The 13,931-nt window shown below is 47.2% G+C and overlaps 1 protein-coding gene across 2 annotated transcripts in view; it reads right to left on the minus strand.

Annotated features, from left to right (window-relative positions):
- OGFOD3 (2-oxoglutarate and iron dependent oxygenase domain containing 3) overlaps positions 1–13,931 on the minus strand; it is a 1,262,510-nt gene that overhangs the window by 355,416 nt on the left and 893,163 nt on the right. The gene's annotated exons all lie outside the window — the stretch shown is intronic.

Raw genomic sequence — 13,931 nt, forward strand, 5'->3', positions numbered from 1 at the left:
ATGCAATGGAACTGGACTTATGGTGACGCACTATCATATGGGATTGATGGCTGGGGGTGGTGGCGAAGCGTGCCGCCCGTTGGCCCAGACCCGCCCTCCTATCGCCCTTAAGGCTCTCTGTGGTGGCTACTACAGATTAGAACTGTGTGTATTGTTATGGGAGTTTGGATGGGGACTAATAATTTGGTATTGGGTCCTGTTCTGAGGGGGTGGACCAGGGGAGTTGTGCGGGGTGTTGTGTTTTGCGGTCAATGCTGTCTTGGTGTGGGCGGACAGGATGGGAAGACAGAGAGGCTGAGGGGTGGTTCCAATGTTGACGTTACCTGATTTGAAGCGTCTCACTTGGAACGTGCGTGGTTTGCAATCTATGTCAAGACGCCATAAGGTGCATGCGTACTTGGTGAGACGTGGGATCCAGATAGCACTGCTTCAGGAGACCCATCTTACCAAACAGGAATGTACTGCTTTGCAGAAGAGATGGCGTGGCCAGGTGTTTGGCACGACATACTCGGCGTTTGCCAGAGGGGTCTTGGTGTGGGTCCGACCCGGGGTCCCTTTCCAGGTCACGAACCAGATTATAGATCCGGAGGGTAGATATGTGGCGGTGGAAGGGAGGTTGTATGGCCGTGATGTGGTACTTTGCAGTATTTATGCCCCAAATACGGATCAGGCCCGCTTTTTTGAGAGACTGTCGGGGTCCCTGGCACATTTTTTGGCGGGACAGGTCTTGCTGGGGGGGGGGGGATTTTAATTCGGTCACAGACACATTGCTAGATAGGTCGCACCCACCATTGAATAACTCTCCGGTTCATAGGCTAGCTAGGCAGAGGATGGCATGGCAGAACAGATGGGGCCTCATAGATGTATGGCGGGGGCAGCACCCCATTGATAGGGACTACTCCTTATTTTCCGCGCTCCACGAGCTGCATGATCGGATTGATACAATCCTATGTAGCGACACGATGGCAGCCCTGATGACGCACTCAGAGTATTTGGCCAGGACCATATCTGATCATAACCCCCAGTTGGTGTGTATCAAGTGGCAGCGTGAGAGAACGGCGGTCCCCACGTGGCGGTTACGGCCGGAGACCCTAGAGGATCAGGGTTTCAGTGCTGACCTCCGTGACGGCATTGAATGTTATTTTACTGAGAATGACGGAACGGCTGCCACTAGGGCTGTAGAATGGGACGCGTTCAAGGTGGTGGTGAGAGGGTTATGTGTTGGGAAGTACTCGGGTATGCGTTCGTCACTTATTGTTGATGTGGACAAGGCAGAGAGGGCACTGCGGGACTTAGAGAAGCGGCGGCCGGAACAACCGACTCTGCACACACGGTTACTGGAAGCAAGGGAACTAGTTGCCGCGGAGACAGAGAGACTGCGGAGTTATGACTACCGCTTGTACACAACAAAAGTACATGCAGAAGGGGACAAGGTGGGCACGCTGCTGGCGAAACTGGCAAATCCGGTGCCCAGGCGCTGCCCGATCATGAGTGTGCGCGGGGCGTCGGGAGAGATGATCTACTCACAGACTGTATTCCTCTCACGCTTCTTGGGTTACTACACAACCCTCTACCGAAGTCAACTGGAGGCTGCGGCCCTCGACATAGAGGGTTATCTGGCGGAGATTCAGCTACCTCAGTTAGATAAGGATAGCGTTGAGGATCTGGGCCGCGCAATAACACTTTCCGAGGTGAGAGGGGCGATCAAGCAGATAGCTCGGAACAAAACACCGGGTGTAGATGGCCTACCGGTAGAATTTTACGCTAAATATATTGATGTTTTGGCGCCCCGCCTGCTAGTGGTCTATGATGAGGCGATGGAGCTGGGACACCTGCCTCAGTCGATGAGGAAGGCGCTGATCGTTCTCCTATTGAAGCCGGGAAAGGAGAGTAGTGATGTGACCTCATATAGGCCGTTGTCCATGCTAACGGTGGACTATAAAATTCTGAGTCGTATTCTGGCTACCAGACTCTTACCACACATGACCACACTGGTCCATGACGATCAGGCCGGGTTTATCCCAACCAGGAACACCTCGACCAATATCCGCCGCCTTGTGCGGGTGTTGGGAAGTTCCTTGGACCCAGATCAGATGCCGGCAGTGCTGTCCATAGATATTGAGAAAGCTTTTGATAGCTTGGAATGGGGATATCTTGATGGGGTGCTGGAGAAGTTCGGCTTGGGCGACCACTTTGGACGCTGGACGAAATTCCTCTACTCCTCGGCGACGGCCAGGGTGAGATTGGGATCGGTCATATCCTCCGACTATCCGGTGCGAAGAGGTACGAGGCAGGGATGTTCACTCTCCCCGCTGCTGTTCACGCTGGCGATGGAACCGCTGGCGGCCCAGCCTAGAGCGGGGAGAGCTTATGCTTGTATTGTGTGCGATGGGATCCCGCAATACATCTCCCTTTATGCGGATGATTTGCTGGTGTTCTTGAAGGATACGGCTGAGGCCCTGGATGGGGCTACTGCAATGTTATCGCACTTTGGGAAGCTGTCAGGCTTTAGGGTCAATTGGAGTAAAACCTGCCTTTTCCCGTTGCGGGCGATCATGCCCCGGCCACGGCTGACCGAGGACATAATTTGGGAGCACTCATGCTTCACCTATCTAGGGGTCCGCATATACCACGGGGCTGATGATATGCTAGAAGGGAACATCGGGCATTGCATATCAGCTCTGAGGGGCTGTGGCGTTCTGGGCGACCCTTCGCCTCTCGGTTCAGGGCAGGGCGGCGCTACTTAAAATGGTGGCTTTGCCTCGGCTGCTCTACTATTTTCGCACGCTGCCATTGTGGATTCCGCAGCGGATCTTTAAAGAGTTACACACTCTAATGACGGATTTCCTGTGGGGCCACGGGAGGCGCCGGGTAGCACTGGATACGCTGCAGAGACCAAAAGCAGAGGGGGGACTAGCTGTTCCTAATTTTGAAATATATTATTTGGCGGCGCAGCTACAGATCCTCACACAGAACGTAGCGAAGGAGTTCAGAGGCCCTGTCCAGGCCAGAGAGGGGGGGGGGAAATACAGAGACACATCCTGTCCTATATTATCATGCAGCAGAAACTTGAGTTACGAGGTTTAACGCTAGAAGAAAAGACCCTACGTTTGTGTTGGAACAGAAGCCAGAAGAGGGCGGGGGTGGCTCACCCATATGCTCCCGAAATCCCACTAGGCATGTTGACGGCGCTGCCGCACGGTGGGGACTGGTCCCCGCTCATGGATTGGGAGGACTTGGGACTATATATGGTGGGCGACCTAAATGCTGATGGCGAATTAATGCCATTCCGGACGGTGCAGGAACATTTTGGCATCCCAGATGGTAGTTTCCTCCTGTATGCGGCCATGACAACGGCGATACGCAAACACTGGCAAACTGGACAGACTGAGCCCAACATGACCATGGCATGCCAATACGTGGTAATGGCGGCGGTCACATTCAAGGCGGTCACCTGCCTCCATTCCCGGATGTTGAATGAGGGCCTAGAACCACTTACAGTATTGGAACAGAAGTGGGAGGAGAGCATTGGGAAACCCATACCGGAAGCAACATGGGGCCACATTCTGAGGAGAACTTGGAAGGGTAGCAGAAATGCTCGGTTTCAGCTGGTACACTTCTTTGTAGTGCATAGAGCCTACCTTACCCCGGGGAAGATTAGGAGACACTTCCAGTTCCAGGGGGCAGCGTGTCCTAGATGCCTGGCACCTGATGTGGAACTGGACCACATGTTATGGAGCTGTCCGACACTGGGGGCATACTGGTTGGAGGTGGGGGAGCTCCTAAGGGTAGTTACTGATCGACAAGTGGAATATGATATGGCGACCTGTTTGCTGCTTTGGTTCCCCCACACAGCGAAAACAAAAATCACTAGTAAATTTTTTGACCTAGGACTCTTTTTAGCACAGAGGGAAATCACCTGGCACTGGAAGTCGAGGGAAGGCCCGTCCAGCAGGAGGTGGATGAATGAACTGCAGAAATGGGCCCGTAGTGAAAGTACGATTAGGCTCCAGCAGGCCACTCGGGCGGCTAATGAAAAGAGTATGGAGATGGCAAGGGCATGGAAGGGGCTAGTGCAAGCGCTAAAAGATTATTTGGTTGCAGATGAGGAGCAGAATGAGGGATCATTGTCAGAAGTTCCGTGAGGCACAACCGGGAAAGAATATTGACCCCCGGATCTTTTCTGACTATAGATATTTATGTTTGAACGAGGCCCACATCACTAGCAGTAAAGGGGGAGGGAGGTGGGAGGGGGAGTTGGGGATTCCTTTAAGAGTGTAACTGTTGAGAAGGGTGACTGAGGGGATACAGAAAAGAAGATGACAGACCTTTATACCGACTGGAAACGATTGTTTTTCTTGCGTGTTGTCTTTCCTTCTTTTCTTTCTTATGTCCCTGGCATTTTGTGGCTGACGCCGCCCGACCTCCGGGTTGTGGGATGAATGGCTGTGTGATGTTACAATTATGATCTGTGGACGACAGCTGCTAGAGGCTAACATGTCGGACTGATTGCTTGTATACCCCATGACTCTGTAATAAAAACATAGTTTACAAAAAATAATAAGTAACTGTACCAGCCTTTACTTGATCGATAAAAGGAAGGCTTTTAATGCCAAACAGATGGCCCGTAGCTCCACAAGGTTAATGTGGAGCTGGGATGCCATCAGAGACCAGAGGCCTCTGATCTCCACCTCCTTCAGATGGCCGCCCCAAACCAGGCGTAATGCATCATTCACCACCCCTTTCAGTTCTGGGTGCTGAAGGGAGAGGAGTCAAACGCTGACCTACTGTTAATCTTTTGCAGTCTTCTCCAAAATCTGAACATAATCTGAGAGGTCCTCTTGATGTTGGGACCACAGGGACTTAAGCCCTAACTGCAGTGTCTAGATATGCCACCAGGCATGCTCAATTAGCAGGATGCAGGAAGTCATTAGTCCCAGCAGTCTTAAAGTTGACCTCACATGAAATGCAGGACCGAGGCTGAAACACTGGGTTCATAGCCTGAATGTACTGGACACTCTTTCCTGAAGAAAAGGCATGAAACTGAACCACGTCCAGAAAGGTTCCAATGAAAGGGAGCTTCTCAGAAGGAGTCAGGTGTGATAGTGAACCCCAAAAATGACAGGAGGTTTGCTGTAGTCTGGAGGTGGATGACATTTGCCTGGGGTTAGGCACATTCAACAGCCATTCGTCAAAGATGGGGAAGATTAGCACCCCTGACTCTGAAGGTGTGCTGCTAACAATGCCATCACTTTTGTGAGCACCCGAGGGGCACTGGTGAGACCAAAGGGGGGCACAGCGAACTGAAGATGTTTCTCTCCCACCATGAACCGCAGGTAGTGCAAAGGGCTAGCAGGATGGGTGTATAGAAATTGGCATCCTGCAGGTCCAAAGCCACCGTCCAGTCTCGAAGGTGGAGGGCAGACAAGATCTGGGTTAGGGTGAGAATTCTGAGTTTCTCCTTCCAGAGGAAAGCGTAGAAAGGGAGCCGATCTAGTATAGGCTGAAGACCTCCATCCTTCTTAACCACCAGAAAGTAGCAGGAATAATAACCATGTCCTACTTTTGACACTTACACCTTCTCAATACAAGGTCAAAAGTGGTAGCACTTCCTGCTGCAAAATGTAGAGATGGTCCTCCAGCAGCACTGCTCAGGGGGGTTGGTGGGGGGGGGGTTGGTGAGAAGGGGAAGAAGGGAAGGTTAAGGTGGATCCCCTGCGAACAGTCTTTAGGACCCACTTGTACAATGTGATCGCCTTCGAGCTCAGGAAGAATCTGAGTTTTTGCCTCCCTCCAGGTGGCTATGCCCCTGCAAGGGTAAGCTGCAAGGGGATCGATGGAACTGTTGGGGATGGTAAGGCATAGAAGAAAGGCCAAGAGAACGAGCAGTATCCCTGCTCTCCTTAAAACACTTGAGAGCGGAATCAGTTTTGTCCCTTAACAAGCAAGTCTCATTAAATAATAGCATGTCCATCAAGGAGGACTGGACATTGCCAGAGAGCCCAGTCAATCGCAAATTTGCATGGTAAAGTATGGCAACTCTGATGAAATCAGTGGTGTCCAAGTCACAACGAATCATGAACTTTCCTGCTTCAAGACGGTCTTGAATTGTCTGTGAGAGCACAGGGCAAAGGCTTTCAGGCTTGTGCTACCGAATCTCAGAGGGCATTAAAGTAGCGTCCCAACAAACTGCTGGCTTTAACAGAGTAGAGAACTATGCTGGTAGAAGAAAAGACAAGTTTGCCAATCATTTATATTCACTTAGATTCCATATCAGAGTGCTAGGAAATGTGTCAAGATTATAGTGACTGGTGAACGCTTGCACCACTAAGCTTTCTGCTGAGGGGTGCTGTATAAGAAAAGCTGGGCCCCTGGAGCAGGGCAATGGTGCCTAGCAATTTGTCGAGTGACCAGTGAGCAACAACACTATTTGGCCCAATAAGTTATCTGTCAAAGGCTTTGTTGAAGGGAACAAGGGGCTCTCAAGATGTCTGCAAGGTGGGGAGTTGCAGGTCAAGAACTTTGGCCACCCTGCGCATCCCCATGAGGTAGGAAGCCATTTACTCTGTTGCTGTGCAGAAGGAGCAAAAAGACCAGTCTCTGGGAAAGTATCGAGGCCACTAGCCTTCTGCCAATCCTTGTACCAATTGTCCTCCTGGTAGGGGTGAGCAAACTCCTCACCCTGGTCACAGTCTGGCAAGGGGTCCCCTACTCGGCGCAGGCTGAGCTAAATGCCTCTTCGTCTCCCCCACAGACCGACAGCTACGGGCCCTTTAAGGATGGCCTGGGGTTTCGTGTGCAGGACCTCGCCCCCGGACCACCTGACTTTGTGGGCCTATCGGGTTCGACCTCGCGTCTTATGAGGGAGGACCCGGAAGACGCCGACGCTGGTGTGCTCCCGAAGGACTCGTCGTGGGAGGAAGAAGTGTAGCGCCAGGAGTCCAACGCCAGCCGGAACGAGGACGGTAGCAACGAACCGACAGGACCAGAAGCCAAAGACAACGCGGAGGAGCCCATGCTGAGAGCCGACATCGGATGCAGAGAAGCCGGCAAGGAGAACCCGACGGCGGATGCAGCGGTAGCAGCGAAGCCACGAGGCCAACGTTTCTGTGTTCCGCCCAGCCACGCGAAGGAGGACGCGTGGCTTCTCCAGGTGCGTGGCCGTTTGTGTTCCTTATTTCAGTTCAAGAGGGGAGGGACAGGGTAGGCAGCCGAGGTACCGTCTGGGCACCGTGTTCTTCATTCTGCACAAAACACGGGTCTCTGTAAAGAGTTGTCGTAGTATTGGTGGTGGTTACCTGTTCCCTCACTCCCTGTCCTGGTCAGGAGCTTAAAAACGTGACAGTCTACTAAAGCCTCGTTGCTTTCCTTTTCCTTTGCATGAGCTGGAACCCGGCCGTCCATGATAAGGGGATAAGAACCTGAAGAACAAAGGATCCTGGACCCTTATTGTTTTTGTGTTCTACCCAGTACTTTCTTGTGTGCTAAATAAATAGTTGAACTGTCGCCCTCCAGTATTGGCTCCTTCCTTCTTGTGACCCCAAGGGTGACACAGTCATTATCCGAATCTGTACCAAAAAGGTAATAAGGAGAGTCGTCAACCCTATGACAAATCAAGTGGAGGAAGTGACACCTCGGATGGATTTGGGCACGTCTTCAGTTGAGGTCGACTCATCATCGGAGAGAACAATCTGAGCCACCTCCTCTAGCATTGGTGAAGTAGGCATCAGCATTGACATGCCCAGGCTTGTGTCAGTCATGGCACTGGAAGAGGACTTGGAAACAAGACCTGGAAGCAAGATAGGCTCAGACAGTCCAACAGGCGCAAAGTACAAACCTGCTGACAGTATCCTAGGTGGAAGGCCTCTCGGCTCCTTGGGGCTTGAAGGCACCTGAGAGGGAGCCTGAGCATGGCTACACGGAACCCGTCGATCTGAAAAGGTGTGGCCAAAGGCACCAGAAACTCTAGATGTGCCAGAACTGGAAGCAGGATCAACTTTGGAAGCAAGATTGCGAATGGTCATGTTGCCCTGCAACTGCTCAGGCAAATGCTACTGGTGTGAGGGAGCAGAATTTTGCTTTTATTTCTTCTGTTTTTTTTTTGCTTACTTGAGGTCTTGAACCATGCTGAAGGTGGAGTGGCTAAGAGTCAAAGATTTTGATGCAGGGGCAACGACCATTTCTCAACCTAGAAAAATCCAAGTTATAACTTCCTTCACCTTCTGCTACACCAATTTAATCGGAAGAAATCTGCAAGACCATGTTTCTATTTTTAAAGATGCGCTCCTCCTATGCCAATGATGTTCCTTCATGTTAGAGAGAAATTGGGGATTACGTTAGTCAGCCTCCTCAGAACACTAGTGCGCTTCTAGTTGTTAGACTTTCTCTTACTTTAATGTCAATATCTGCCCTCCCATCAAGTCAGACTCATCTCTGGTACACCCTCCATCTCACCCACACCTTTGCATAGGACGCCACTGGCCTCTAAGGTTCACAGGAAGGGTCCCTGGACAAACGTTCCTACCTCTATTCATTACAACAGGTAAAGAGTCACTGCATATTCACAACTGATGGAGTTCAAGCGATGGCAACGTGTATGAGGCCTTGATGAGGCTGATAAATGAGGTTTAGGATTTGAACCGGAGGTCAGCTTCTATTCCTTTACCTTCTGAATGCAAGTAGTCTGGACGCTTTACCAAGTTTTGCACCCCACAGGTGGACCAAAAGATGAAATTCCCCTGCTGCGTCAAAGCCAACAGGCCTTTACTTTCAAATGGCAAAATGGTAGCAACTGACCTACTTTCTTGATGTTGATTTGAGACCTGAGTCTCTGTCCTTCTTCAGCAAAGTGGTCCATCGGCCTGTACTGAAGTTATGGGACAAGACAGTAAGAAGGTAGCTAGAAGTACAGACCTCATGAGGGGTCTAGGAAGAGTGATTCCATGGGCAAGAACATTTTTCGCTTCATTGAGCTTGGCCAGGTGGCTTCCAATGGAACATGCATGATGACCAGATACTACGTTTGTCAAAATGTCAGAGTCATGGTACATATTCTTCTGGTAAAGGTACATACAGATTATTTAAAAATTATCACTGATGGGACAGAAGCAACAAAATACATTAGTTATACTGGTTGAAACTCCATTAGTCAGTTCATGTGTTCCCAAGTAGTGCTCAGTGCCATTTACGGATGACAAGGGCTAGCTTTTAAGTAGCTGTTCAGGAAAACTTACTAGGCAGGGCGTTGAGGTGAAAAGATCTCTGGAGCCAGATCAAATCTTTTCCCATCAATTTGAGCAGTTCAAGTTTACTAGACATACCTTTTTAACAGAGGAATATGCAAACTACCAGCAACACTTTCTGCAAAACATGGGTACAGTCACAGACACCATAGCCCAGATGCTTAATCCTAAATCATCTTTTAACAGTACTCCACTGTTGAGGTAGGGGCCATTCAGGTAATCTCCTCAAGTTACTGCCTATGGTTTCTTTTAAATCCACTGTCCGATCTGCATCATTTCTGCCAGCTCCACTGATCAAGACACCAGATTCCTATGAGAGGTGATCAAAATACTCGTAAAAAACTCAGTAAACCACTGATATTGAAGGAAAAAGGAAATGAAGAAATTCCTTCAGCCCTAAGATGCCAAAGAAGGGTGGGGGCAGGAGAGTCATCCCCGACCCAGCCAAACTCTAATGATGTCAATCTTGAACATGGCACAGATGCTCTCCAGCACACATATTCTCTAAGACCATTCTGAATTCTCAACAGAAGTTAACCAAGCAGAGAGAAAAAGCTCAAGTTAATACATAGCAGGATGACTGGCTGTTAAAAGCAAAATCACTAGAGGTAGTGTTCTCGAACCTACAATAAACCTACACTCTGCTGTTTTCCCCTAGATTTCTTCTGATTCTATAGAGAAGGAACCAATAAATTGGTGCATTGGTGCAGTTTTGGACATCCATAGTGAACAAGAGTTGCCAGCTCTGAAGAAGGTAAATTGCAGGGGCAGCAGCAATAATTCATTAACAACCCTGCCTTTTAGAATTCTCATTCTTAAAGCTTATAGAACAGATTCCCAAAACCTACAACAGAATGCACCCACTGACAGCAGTTCTGGCGTCCCTTTTCAGACTTGCTGACAGTCTCAGTCTGCTCAACTGGTGGCATGTGCCAGAAAATCTCTATTTGAACCTTCTCGCGAATATTGGCCTTTAATTATTCTACCGTCAAATGCTTCCTTTCTTGAGGTGGAATGCTCATTTGGCAGGTCTGTCAGTGTAAATTCGATGGTTCACAGAGAGGTCAGAATCCATATCAGTGCCTTAAAGCTGATGGAGCTCGGGTGAGCTCTTGAGTTTTTTCTTTCCTGCCTTCAAGAGAAGGTGGTGCAAGCCCTGATTCACAACACTGTAACAATGCACCATTTGGACAATGCAGTAACAGCTTTTCCGCTGTGCAAGTAAGCACTGCTGATAACATTCAGGACCATGGAGAATGACCATGTGCTGATTCTGACAAGCAGCTTCGGTCATCAGGAAGCAATGTCTCACAATATACCACAAAATGCAAGACGCCCTTACTGCAATAGTAAGACCCAATAATGGATCCCTTTCCCACCTCTGTGATCAGGAAATGTACAAGCCTTTGCTCAAGTAAAGTCCCTATCCAGGATTCCCTAGAGAATGCCATTATCTTTTTTGCTTGCATGACTTCCTTTGACCCGTCTGGTTTCAGGGACTTAAAGTTGTTTGGATCATCAGTTACTCACATTGCTCTAGACGGGGGAGAGTATGATATTTTATTGTGGATTGTTATACCTGGTAGTCCGCCCTCTTTGATACGTGCATTGGAGGAAGGAACTGCTTCTGAGAAAGGAGTAGGATTTTTCACCTGAACATTTTAGTTCTCAATTTTCCTTGGCTGAGAGTATAAGATATTAAGAATAGGATATTTCAGAAGATGTGTTGGAGCCTTTGATACAGCTAGATCTCCACCATACAGATGTATTAAAGTTGTTGCTAATATGATTACATTTGGATCCAGTTAACAACTAGTTTGGTAGTTCTTTTGTCGCTGTCTCATGACAACTTTCATATAAAATCTCTCTGTTTTTAAGATGATATTGAACATGTTGCAGATCCACTAGGAGGTGGCATGTGTTCTTCCTGGAATAGGCATTTGCTAACTGACTAATATACAAGTTTCTCCAAAACAGTCAGTATTTGCGCATTGGTGCCGGAATCTTTTTTGATGACGATTGTTCCAATTATTGTACTCTGCAACTCCTTAGAACTAAGACCATCTTTTGTGTTTCTCGTGTGGTTCGCATCTCAGGTCACTGTGTGAGTAAGCTACAAATGTTTTTGAGAAACAACCTATTGCATTCCTTTTCAAGTATAGAGGTACCTTAATGGCTAGGCCTGCTTTTCTGCCAAATGTCATCACAGAATTCTGTCTTGTCACAGAAGATGCACTTGCATTTGTTTTCTTAAATAAAAGGGATCTGACATTTTGTGTTTTACACCCAAAAGTACTCAGATTCCATTGAGTGCTTTTCATGGTTATTTCATATGTGAACATGGACAACACAATTTCCATAATAGCCTGTGACATACATTAAGCTGCTAACAAAATCTACAGAAAAGGGTGCTTGAAGGCACAAGGGTAAACTAAACCAGAAAGTGGGCTGTGGTGTCACACCTTCAGCGGAGCAATTTGCATAGTTGCTACTTGAAATGTATGTCAGAATATCATAAAAAGAAATATTATATGACATACATGTTATGCCCAAAATATCATTTGTAAAAATATCGTCCCATTAACTCCTTTTTGTATGAAACATTGAGGACATTTAATTATGTCAGACAACATTCTAAAACCAATATTCTGGTACTAAATAGTACTTGGTCCTCATTCGTAAGCAAGAAATAAACACTTAGAGTCATCAATGTCCCGTTTTGCGAGTCCTTAATAGCGATTATTAAGGAATCGCTATTAAAGACTCGCAAAACGGGATTCATGCAAAAATAATTGAGATTTCTACATGTTCCTTAGTTGCGATTAGCAAATTGCTAATCGCAAATAAGGAATAACTCCCCATTCATTCCTATGGGCCTAAAGGCCTAAAGGCCCATAGGAATGAATGGGGAGTTATTCCTTATTTGCGATTAGCAATTTGCTAATCGCAAATAAGGATGCGATTCCAAGGGTGCCAATGGTGTCCAAAGGACACCCTGTAGCACCCCTGAAATGAAAATGTAGACTGATGTTGCGCACACACATGTCCAAAGGACATGTGTGTGTGTAACATCCAATTTAGAAAAATGCACTAAAGTGCATTTTTCTGAGTTTTCGCTATTTACCACGAAGTCAGACTTCGCGGTAAATAGCGGCCAAAAATAGCGAATTCGCAATTCAGAAATGGATCATGAATAGCATTTAAGGAATCTCTACTTGAGATTCCTTAAATGCGATCGCAATTTGGAAAATCGCAATTATTTGCGATTTTTCAAATTGCGAGTACATGACCCATTGATGAATCTCAAATGCCATTTTTGCGGGCGCAAACGGCCAAATTTTGCGATTCGCACCGTTTGCGCTCGCAAAAATGCTTGATGAATCTACCTGTATGTCTTCACACACTGGTGCTTGGAGAGTATTATTTAGTTTGAAATGTTCTGTTAGTTTTCATATCAAAATAACAGTTGAGTAGCAATATTTTAGATCGCTCTATCTACTTCATGATATTTTTACTGCTTTGGGGCGTTTCATAACATGAGTGATTGTTGGGAGAAATGTATTGTACTGCACTATAGTATTTATATTGTACTTACAAACACTGTATAGGGTGTTAAAGTGCTTGCCTACAGGGGTTGCCAGCTAGATTTAGAAAAATAAGTTAGTCACCTTAGAAAATGTATACTTTCTTCCTCACACACTTGCTCCTCAATCGCCCATCATCATTGCCTACACTCTAAATTGCTTTATGTTATAGTTTTGTTATTCTTGAGTTTCAGTGGGACAGATGTACTAAGGTCTCCGTAGGAATCGCCTTTCAAGAAATTCAAAAAGATATGTAAAAAATATGCAATTCCCTAATAGCGATTCCGAATAGCAATTAGGAATTCCTATTAGGGAAATCGCAAATAGGAAATGCCATTGCATTCCTGCCTAAGGGCAAAATAGGAAATGATTCACATTTCCTAAATTATGATTTCCTTATAGGAAATAGCAATTTAAGAAATGCAAAGCAAAGGGTGCCTCTGGGCTTAAGGCATCACTGGAGGGACCCCGAATTTCCTAGTGCACATGTAAGTGCACATATGCTCTAGGGACATATGTGTGCTTCATGTCACAACAAAAAAATGCATTTTAATAATTTTTTTACATTTTGCACATTGGGCCAGATGTACTAAAATTTTATTGTGCACCTTGCAATTTGCGGCTAATTGCGAGTCGCCAATTGCGAGGTGCAAAATAAAAAGCACAACAGTGTGTTTAACATTGTTTGAGATTCCCAGTGGGATCGCAAATTGCGAAGCCATCAATATTAATGAGCCTCTCGCAATTTGCGAGCCTATTGACAGGCCCTCCCAGGGTTGGTGGCCTGCTGGGCTCAGCAGACCACCATGTCTGGGACTCCTTTGTGAAATAAAGTATTTTCTTTTAAATGCAGCCCGTTTTCCTTAAATGAAAACGGGCTTTGGAAGGTAGTGCCCCTTCCAAATAGCGAGTCGCAAAACCTATTTAGCGAGTCACAAATAAAGTGTGACGTGCTAAACAGGCTTTGTACATGGCCGATGATGTTTTTGCATGCGCAATGGGGTTCGCGAACCCGTTTGCGCATGCAAAAACGGGTGGTACATCTGGCCTATGGTTACCATTGACTTGAAGTCGACGGTAATTGCATTTCCTAAATGCCCAATTC

This window comes from Lissotriton helveticus, chromosome 7 (genome assembly GCF_964261635.1).
Source record: "Lissotriton helveticus chromosome 7, aLisHel1.1, whole genome shotgun sequence".
Lineage (NCBI taxonomy): Eukaryota > Metazoa > Chordata > Amphibia > Caudata > Salamandridae > Lissotriton > Lissotriton helveticus.